The sequence below is a fragment of the Ruditapes philippinarum genome, unplaced genomic scaffold (genome assembly GCF_026571515.1).
Source record: "Ruditapes philippinarum isolate M1 unplaced genomic scaffold, ASM2657151v2 ctg3543_1_1_1_1, whole genome shotgun sequence".
Taxonomy (NCBI): domain Eukaryota; kingdom Metazoa; phylum Mollusca; class Bivalvia; order Venerida; family Veneridae; genus Ruditapes; species Ruditapes philippinarum.
The window spans coordinates 9,839-20,772 of record NW_026856253.1 but is presented as its reverse complement, the minus strand read 5'-3'; the positions used below and the strand labels follow the sequence as shown (position 1 = coordinate 20,772).

The window sequence follows — 10,934 nt, the reverse complement described above, 5'->3', positions numbered from 1 at the left end:
CATTTTAAGTAAAAGTTTACGGCCGGACGAAAAGGGATCACAAAAGCTCGACCTGTCACTTTGTGACAGGTGAGCTAAAAACTAAGGAATGGAGTTATGGTTCTTTGACACATTGGAAAATTCGAGTCGTTCAAGTTGATGTAGATTCAGTGATAGTCTGGAATAAGCATTCTTAACTTAAGGGATATATAATTAAAACCTGAAGCAAGGTAGAGTTATGTTTCTTGAACATTGCACTTCCTCTTAAAAGTCTCTATCACTTTGTGAAGTTTACATAAAATCTCTTCAATACATATCTAGTTATATTCATATTTCGGACAAGAGTGTGAAGGACAAATGTCTTCCGAAGTTCAGACTATGTTTTGTTTCCTTTATCAACTAAAATCTCAAAAACACCATTAAAAACATATTTTCCTCGCATGAGCAACTTTTTTCCCCAAAAGTACAAGTCTGTATGGAATGAACACAGATATTTATCCATAAAATTACTTGAGTCCATACCGACAGATGGTTAAGACCGCAACTATATTCTCTCCCCTTCAGGAGCATAAATTATAATAACATGCTAAATCTCTGTATAGTTCTATATCAGATACCAGTATGATGAACCTTACTTTTGTACCATTTAAGTTATAGCAAAATTCAGCTTTCATTGACATACAGAAATGGGTCAGCCTTTAGTCCCCTCTTAATGAAAATATAAGGGGACTAATAACAACAATTTATTCTCATAGTTTCAATTCTCATGTTTATTACTTTTCATTACACCAGGCAAGCTAAGATACATGATAAAACCACAGGCACTATATACCACATTTACCCATATACGCTCATAATACTATATATAAAGAATAAAGGTCCCTAACGAGAGAAAAATATCATGCAAAACAAACAAGAACTGTTCGGTAAAAATACACCAGATCACTATTTTATTTTTGTGGTTGTCTCTAGGAATAATGTATCCTATCATAAACACTTTTTACTTCATCGAAATCCTACAAAATGCTCCAAAATACGAGCAAGTTTCCAAATTTCACTGAAATGTCATTGCATGTCGTTTTCGACGTCCAAGCGATGCGTGTAAACAAAGGTGAATTCTGGTCAATTTCTACAAAATCAACGAATAACTGTTAAGATTTTGACATACTTTCTTTAAGGCAACTTGTATACAGTCAAACTGCGATGTCTTTACTTCACAACTGTCCGACGATAACACTAACAAGCTAAAAAATTAAAAATAATTGACAGCTCCATTCCAGAAAGTAACCATTTCCTACATTACCGCACTGAATATAAGGTAAAGTAATGATTGGTTAAGCGGGAAATGCGAGTTTTATCATTTTCCTTCAACACAATGTTCATGACTGGCCTTTACTATTGACAGGGGATTCAATTCAGACTAGCCCTCTAAAATACTCCAACTAGTCCAAAGTGTTAATGGTGCCTATACAGTTATGATCACTACATCTGGAAACTGGAGATTCCCACCGAGTGTGATGCTTATCTTCCTTCGCTTGACAGTGACACATGTCCACCTTAAAAAAAAGCAATAAAAATTATATGAAGTGCAATAATTTGCAAAAAAATGCTTATCTTATTTGTCTCTTCTTACATTTATAATGCAGAGCACTAGATTTGTGTGTCTGTCGTACAAAATGATTTTCAATAATACTATTTAAATAGATTTGAAATACAATTTCTTTAATAAATACTCATAGTAATACTAAATTCCTTTTTTGTGATATTTTTTCTGACACATATGTGCAGACAGTACATTGAGTACACCGGTCTTACTGACCTGTGTGAAACCACACTAAGCATGATGGAACGCACTACTTTTACATGGCGGCTTTAACACCGAAGTGATAGAACAAAACGGAAATCGGGCCACTTGAAAAATTAAACTTTTTCCATACTCTGTTGGTGTAATAGCCTTTACATCATTTTTACTCAAAACATGCGCAAAACACTCCTTCTTATGGAACGCCTGGACTGTCTTATGTGTAGAATGACTGATATACATGGTTAAATGTGATTCTGTTGAGTCCGAGATACAATATGCTGGGTCAAAATCCCAATATACTGGGTGGAAATCCAAATGTGCTCAGTTATTGAAGTGTAATGTTGTGTGCTGATTACATTTTATTCAGTCAAGTCAATGTATTGTCGGGTGCATAAGTCGTTATGTTCAGTTTATAAAACAAACAGGCATGTGGTAACACAATTATGTTGAGTTAAAAAGATATGTTGTAGGGTATGACAGTTGTTATGTTCGGTTAAAATAGCTCTTCTCATCATGTTCAACCATGAAAATAAACTGTTAAGTGGTACTATCATTTCGTTTGGCTGAGGCAGTGTATTATTGGGTGATCCTTTTATCATTTTCAGTTGAAATGACATGCTGTTGGGTGCTTTATTCAGACTGTTCAGTCGTGAAATAGAACTGTTGAATAGTACTATCATTATGTTCAGTTCAGATGATGTACTGTTCGGTGCAGAAGTCATTCTGTTAAGTAGTGAACACAAAATGTTGTGTGATACCGTTATTATGTTCAGTTCAGATGATATTCTGTTCGGTGCAGAAGTCATTATGTTCAGTTCAGATGATGTACTGTTCGGTGCAGAGGTCATTATGTTCAGTTCAGATGATATACTGTTCGGTGCAGAAGTCATTATGTTCAGTTCAGATAATATACTGTTCGGTGCAGAAGTCATTATGTTCAGTAGTGAACACAAACTGTTGTGTGATACCGTCATTATGTTCAGTTCAGATGATATTCTGTTCGGTGCAGAAGTCATTATGTTCAGTTCAGATAATATACTGTTCGGTGCAGAAGTCATTATGGTCAGTAGTGAACACAAACTGTTGTGTGATACCGTCATTATGTTCAGTTCAGATGATATTCTGTTCGGTGCAGAAGTCATTATGTTCAGTAGTGAACACAAACTGTGGTGTGATACCGTCATTATGTTCAGTTCAGATGATGTACTGTTCGGTGCAGAGGTCATTATGTTCAGTTCAGATGATATACTGTTCGGTGCAGAAGTCATTATGTTCAGTTCAGATAATATACTGTTCGGTGCAGAAGTCATTATGTTCAGTAGTGAACACAAACTGTTGTGTGATACCGTCATTATGTTCAGTTCAGATGATATTCTGTTCGGTGCAGAAGTCATTATGTTCAGTTCAGATGATATTCTGTTCGGTGCAGAAGTCATTATGGTCAGTAGTGAACACAAACTGTTGTGTGATACCGTCATTATGTTCAGTTCAGATGATATTCTGTTCGGTGCAGAAGTCATTATGTTCAGTAGTGAACACAAACTGTGGTGTGATACCGTCATTATGTTCAGTTCAGATGATATTCTGTTCGGTGCAGAAGTCATTATGGTCAGTAGTGAACACAAACTGTGGTGTGATACCGTCATTATGTTCAGTTCAGATGATATTCTGTTCGGTGCAGAAGTCATTATGGTCAGTAGTGAACACAAACTGTGGTGTGATACCGTCATTATGTTCAGTTCAGATGATATTCTGTTCGGTGCAGAAGTCATTATGGTCAGTAGTGAACACAAACTGTGGTGTGATACCGTCATTATGTTCAGTTCAGATGATATCCTGTTTGGTGCAGAGGTCATTATGTTCAGTAGTGAACACAAACTGTGGTGTGATACCGTCATTATGTTCAGTTCAGATGATATTCTGTTCGGTGCAGAAGTCATTATGTTCAGTAGTGAACACAAACTGTGGTGTGATACCGTCATTATGTTCAGTTCAGATGATATACTGTTCGGTGCACAAGTCATTTGACAATGCGCTTAGTGGTCATACAATTATGTTGGGTTCATTCGGATTTCTTCGCGTCAAACAAGATGGCGGGCGGGAGCAACTAATTTCCATAGGTCACGTCGAGGCTAATGACCTCTAAATTGCCAAAACAATTACCTATTTGAGTCACACATGGCCACAGTATAAAGAACGTTAAATATAAGTATGGAAACCCCATTTGAGACACACATGACCACAGTAAATGGAACATTATATATAAGTAAGTGTAGCCTAATAAAGTCAAACATGGCCAAAGTGTAAAGAAAATTTTATATAAGTAAGTGAAACCTAATTGAGTCACATATGGCCACAATATATTAGACATAATGTTTAAGTCAGGGAAATGTATTTGAGGCTACCCTTACTTATATATAATGTTCCATATACTTTAGTTATGCGTGACTCAAAAAGGTTTCCCTTACTTAAACATAATGTTCCATATATTTTGGCCTAGTGTGACTCAATTAGGTTTCCCTTACTTATATAGAATGTTATTCATAATGTGGGTATGTGTGACTTTATTGCGCTACCTATATACTTATATTTAATGTTCCATATACTGTGGCCATGTGTGACTCAAAAAGGTTTCCCTTACTTAAATATTATGTTCCATTTATTGTGGTTATGTGTGACTCAAATGGGTTACCAACAAATACATGTTAAGTTGTATATGCTGTGGCCATATGTGACTTTAATAGGCTACCCTTACTTATATGCTCCATATACTGTGGCCATGTGTGACTCAAATAGGGTTCCCTTACTTGAATATGATGTTTTATATTTTAAATTTCGTTTGCTGTGTCCATTTGTGACTCTTATAGGTTACCAAACAGATAAATTTTAAGTTTTATTTACGGTGGTCATGTGTGACTTTAACAGGCTACCCTTACCCCTATTTTAAGTTTTCTATATACTGTACCCATTATGACTGTAACAGTATAGTATAGTCATGAAGTCATGAATTAACTAATAAATACCCATAGGGTATTTAAAAGTCCAATTTATGAAAATAACGTTCTTAAGCCCCCCCCCCCCCCCCGATAATATTTACAGGGAAGAAAATTGTTTTGGCAATTTAGTGGTCATTAGCCTCGACGTGACCTCTCCCATCTTGTTGCCCGAAAATATCCGAATGAACCCAACATAATGGTGTATCACACAACAGTTTGTGTTCACTATTGAACACAAGTAGAGATTTTGATGCTAAAGCATCAAGTCGCCGGATAGAAATATGATTGCATTATCATAATAAATAAAAGAAAATATCAGTTTAATTGTTCGAGTATAAAGAAAAGAAGAACAATAAGTTGAGTAATGTTTATTCAGAAACACGTTTTCACGTACTTGCCACAATTATATCTTTCTTGCTATAAACTTTGTAAAAGAGTTTTATGCAATAGTTTCATGTTATGTTATAATAAAACATCATATTTGAAGCAAACTTGCTGAGCAATTTTGTCAAGAAACTGTTATCATTATTAAATAAGGAAGTACTGTTTGGCAATATTTACCCGAGACTCAATAATTTTCGGGATCTGTTTCGTTAGCTTACATAACTTATTATGATTAATGTTTAATCGTGTGTTTTATTTATAGCACTTTTTTATTTCATAATTTTGATAAATGGTCAAGTTTTGCAAAATACAAAAAGTATTATAAAAGAAAACATAAAAAAATCACTTTATCGAACCTACAGTCTTCAATTTGAAACTAACTTAAAATCTAACACCTTGTCATCGAGGCTTGTAAAGCAAGTGATATGATTATAATTCTACTTGTAATTCTACTTTATACATATACCGTTGTACCATACTGAATCCCATAATTACCGACAAATTATTACCGATCATCGAATATTTGCAAAGTGACTATGAAAATATATATGCTTAATTATTGCATAAAACAATGCAATTCTACTATAAAAGTGGTGTCTGCATAAAAAAAATATTCTTATGCACTATCGAAAAAATATATTATTTAGCTGATCGTTACTATATAGTTAACGTTTAATTGCCTTCCAGTGCGATAAACTATCAACACAAAGATAGTTTATTAGTTTTCTCTGTGTATCCAATACGATTCCGGCCCCTCCTGTCATACACAAAATTCTTCTTCTTCTTCCAATACTGTACATAACCCACTCTGGGGCATTGAGTTACTTTGATTTGCACTTTTATCAGCTGCAAACCATTCACAGGTTACCTGTAGCCATTTGTTACTATTAATAGATTTTATAACGGTAACATACAACGTGTAGTCACGTGATTCTGGGAGAAGCTGTTTATGATAAATAAGATAAAAAAGAATAGAATAGGTCTGATAACGTAAAAACAACCAGATAATTTAAAAAGTGTCATTTCAAATATCATGCATGATTTATTTATCATAAAATAGCAACACTTGACACTTTGAAAAAAGGAAAAACATCCCTAAATTCAAGGACTTATCCATAGGGATACGTCATTAATTCAATTTATAAAAATTGTAATGTTGCTTTTTACGATGTCAATATTTGAATATTTCATTTCATTGAGCAAGATTATTGTATGTTTGAATTTTTGAGATTACTGAAAACAATTGTAGTCTTTAATTGTTCAGTAATTGTTGTGCTTTTATTTCCAGATTTTAATGCCTGCTCCTACCATAGGTATAATATTAAACTGTTACAAATATAGTCGCCGGTTTCTACCGGCGACTAATAATGACCTCTGCACCGAACAGTATATCATCTGAACTGAACAGAATGATAGTACCAAAAAACCACTGAACATAACGACCTTTGCACCGAATAACACATTGACTTGACTGAAGAAGATATAATCAGCACACAAGATAATGATAGTACCATTTAAGATAATGATTGTACCATTTAACAGTTCTTTTTCACGACTGAACAGAAGGAATAAAGCACCCAACAGCATGTCATTGCAACTGAAAATAATAAAAGTATCACCCAATAATACACTGCCTCAACCAAACAAAATGATAGTACCACTCAACTGTTTATTTTCATGGTTGAACATGATGAGAAGAGCACCAAACAGCATATTATTATAACCGAACATAATAACTGTAACACCCTACAACATATCTTTTTAACTCAACATAATTGTGTTTCCACATGCCTGTTTGTTTTAAGAACTGAACATGACGACTTATGCACCCGACAATACATTGACTTGACTGAATAAAATACAGTCAGCACACAACATAGCACTTCAATAACTGAGCACATTAGGATTTCAACCCAGCATTTTGTATCTCGGACTAAACAGAAAGACATTTAACCAGGTATATCATTCAATCTTAACATAAGACAGTCCAGGCGTTCCATACCTTCTGACAATCCTTTATTGGTATTCGTTCAACACTCGTATTTCGTCAATTGTTCGTTTAAATTAAAACCGAAAGTGAAAGTAGTTTTAAATATTTGAATACATAGTAACACAGTGGAACTATCAAATTTGCACTTGCGACTCTGAAAAACAATGAGCCCTTGAAAGCAATGAACAATATATTGTGTTTTATTAATAAAATTGTCATCCCTACGCAGACTTCTTTATGTCAGAGTTATTTTTACCCTCATTTGGGGTGAGTAATGCGTTGTGAGAGACTGGTGTGTATACAATTCAGACAGTATACAATTAATTTGTTTCGACGGCATACAATTTAAAGGTATAATTACTTATTGGATACAAATAAAGTAAATAATGGTTAGTTTAATAACCAATCTGAATGTTTCAAAGATTATCCCTTCAAACATTAAAAACACTTAACAGTCCATCAATTAAATAGATCTTAGCAATAAAATCACACTAAGAAAAAAGCTAGAAATGTGTCCATAGAACACGGGGATGCCCCCACAAGCCACTGTTCTGTCAATCTTATGACTCTAGGTCAAATATTTTTTGGACTACATGTGCCACAAGTTGAAAACTGAAAATCAAAAAAGGGCCATAATTCTCTAAAATTTGGTCGCAGCAAAAAATTCCTTCCTTTACTACCATCTACACATTAAGGTTGTTCATCCCTGGAAGTTTAAGCAAAATCTGCCATCTGGTTTAAGAGGAGTTGCGTTCACAAAATTTCTACATAGTATATAATGAAAAAATCAAAAAAGGGCCATAATTCTGTTAAATTTGGTTGCAGCAAAAATTTCTTTCTTTACTACCATCTACACATTAAGGTTGTTCATCCCTGGAAGTTTAAGCAAAATCTGCCATCCGGTTTAAGAGGAGTTGCATTCACAAAATTTCTACATAGTATATAGTGAAAAAATCAACAAAGGGCCATAATTCTGTAAAATTTGGTCGCAGCAAAAATTCTTTCCTTTACTACCATCTACACCTGAAGGTTGTTCATCCCTGTAAGTTTAAGCAAAATCTGCCATCCGGTTTAAGAGGAGTTGCGTTCACAAAATTTCTACATAGTATATAAGTGAAACTAGAAATGTGTCCATAGGACACGGATGCCCCCACACGCCACTGTTCTGTCAATCTTATGACTCTAGGTCAAATATTGTTTTCATTAAATTTTTTTGGAAAACAGTTTGGTTTGTGAAATATACATTAAATATTATATAAGTACCTGTTGTTTGTAATAATCTTCTAGTCTTTCTTTAATCTTATACTGTACTTTTTTCTAGCTACATGTACCAGCCTTTCCAAGTGAATATTAAAGTAAATAATCTTTTATTTCCCTGAAAATATCAATTTAGAGATTTCATTTTGAAATTCATCAATACTACTAATACTACTCTCTTAGTGTGTATATACAATGTATATATGTGTCTATACAATGTATATATATGTTTACACAATAATATGATTGTGTACAGCATGTAATGACATATAAATTAAAATTTGAAAAATTTATGATAATAAAATATTAATAATATTTCTTCATATTACTCCACAGTATTACCACTAAAATAGAAAATGTTCTATCATTTTATTATGATCTTTATTTTTTACATGTAGATTTGTGAAAAAAATGTGAATATCAGTAGTGTCAAAAATTGTTAAATCATATAAAATGTCTAATTTAAACACTGATAAATTACTTCAACCATGTATTGAGAACAGGTATAGATCATTTCCAACAGTCTTGCTGTTGTGTTGACATTTTCGCGACATGGTTGTGTGTCTGCCTTGTAATCAAGAGGTCTGGGGTTCAAATCCCTTTAAGTGCCTGAAGATTTTTCAGGTTAACAATTATCAAGGTGGCAGTGATTTTTTTTTCAACTTTCAAAACAACCTGTGGCTTTATAAATGGGAAACTATAGCTTGATTAATGAGAAAAGAGGAAAAATTTCAACCACTGAAAATGGAATTTACCCATACATTTAAAAAAAGTGTAATTCAATTTAAAGGGGTTCCATTGAGGTATTTTGTCATGATGGAACTGAAATATTTTTTCCAGATAAATGTACCATTTGATGAATGTTTAGAACACTAATCTTTGTACAAACCTTTAGATCATTTGCGCATTTCGTTTTTCCAGAATAATTATTCAAATTGTAAAAAGATGACCCAAAATGAAATGGCTAGACTTTAAATAGATATATATAATAATTTATAAAGGTCAAAATAAAATTATTCTGAAATATTCAAGAATGTGCCCCATTTGGTAGAGACGTAACGGCCGTGACAAGACCAAAAAATTGTAGGCATATATGCCGGTTTTCCTGTAAAGGCAGACATCTGTGTAATATCAATTTGTAAAATCTGTCGATTTGCAGTCTAACTCTAAGTATGATCGAAATGTCTTGGGTACGAAAGACTCGAGATCTCCAAATTACTTCGAAATTATTTACGAAAGTTTTAGTCCTCGGAAACAAATTGGCATCAATAAATAAACTTAATATTATTATTCATCAAATTCATAACATATTTTGCTTTATAACTTACCTTATGAGCTTAACAGGCTGATAATTATGCTCGTGAAGTAGGTCAAAAAATATACCGGAAGTTGTCGGATTCATTTAACCTAATTGTCGGCTAATTCAGAGACGAATAGATTATCTACATCTCTGGCTAATTCTATTTCAATATCCACTTTGCATTTATAAACTACAAAATTTATCCGATAAATAATGTCTTTTTCAAAAATTTCTGGAATATAATACAAAAAAATGTGATGATAAGGCGGATGAGGGGGGATACTAATCGACGGTCTCCGGTCTCCGGTCTTCGACGGTCCCCGGTCTCCAAAGACCGTCGAAGACCGTCAATTGTAGTAGACCGTCGATTAGTAGGTTATAACACAAATCGACGGTCTCCAGATTATATACGTAATTAGACAGAATGACCAATAGGCAATAACACTTTTATTTTCAGTGATTGATGTCAATAGATTAGAGTGATTAACGGGTATTTTTGATGAAAAAAATACAGTAATAATAAAAAAGAAAGAAATTTTTTAAAAGTTATAAAAATATTTTTAGAATTTAGATGATGTGTTTGTTCAGTTGTAATTCAACAATGATCAATTAATTGTCTTAATGAAATAAATACATTTTTGACTTAATATTTGTAAAGATAAAGTAGAACCCTCTATTAATAGGTTATTATATAAGATTTATTACATAATTGAAATTGCGACATAGGTAAAATGTGGCCAATAAGCATTTTTTTTCTAAAAATAAAATAAACTTTAACTTAAAAATGTTATTGTTTTTCTCCGTGGAAAATCTTATATAATTTGTTGAGAGCGTTCAGTTATTACATTTCGCCAAAGGTTAGATGTAAATAAAATAAATAACGGATTTGACTGTTTGCGAAATGTAATATCCAGGCCACACCACGGGGAGGAACTCTCTCGTGGCCCAACCTAACTTTATAAAAATAAAAAATGTGAGATAATGTATTTCAAAAAAAAATGCACATGAAAAGTTAGAAAGGTAACAAAAAAATAATTAAAGAAATCTATTAGAATGGAAAAAATCGTCAACTTCTGTCCAGAAATAAAAAATTTACAACATAAAAAAAGCCTACTTTTTCCTGAATGCAAAGAAAAACGATGTTAAAAATAATCAAATCTGTTGAACTGACAAATGGAAAAGGCAAAAATAATGGTTTACGAAATATACAAAATGCAAATATAA

The 10,934-nt window shown here is 33.1% G+C and overlaps 1 long non-coding RNA gene across 1 annotated transcript; it reads right to left on the bottom strand.

Annotated features, from left to right (window-relative positions):
- Nucleotides 1-899: 899 nt before the first annotated feature.
- LOC132745970 (uncharacterized) lies at nucleotides 900-9,840 on the bottom strand. Its single transcript, XR_009627927.1, has 3 exons — nucleotides 9,739-9,840; nucleotides 8,417-8,528; nucleotides 900-1,535 (listed from the first exon to the last, which is right to left on the bottom strand). It is a non-coding gene; the product is annotated as an uncharacterized LOC132745970 (long non-coding RNA).
- Between the last annotated feature and the right edge of the window lie 1,094 nt (nucleotides 9,841-10,934).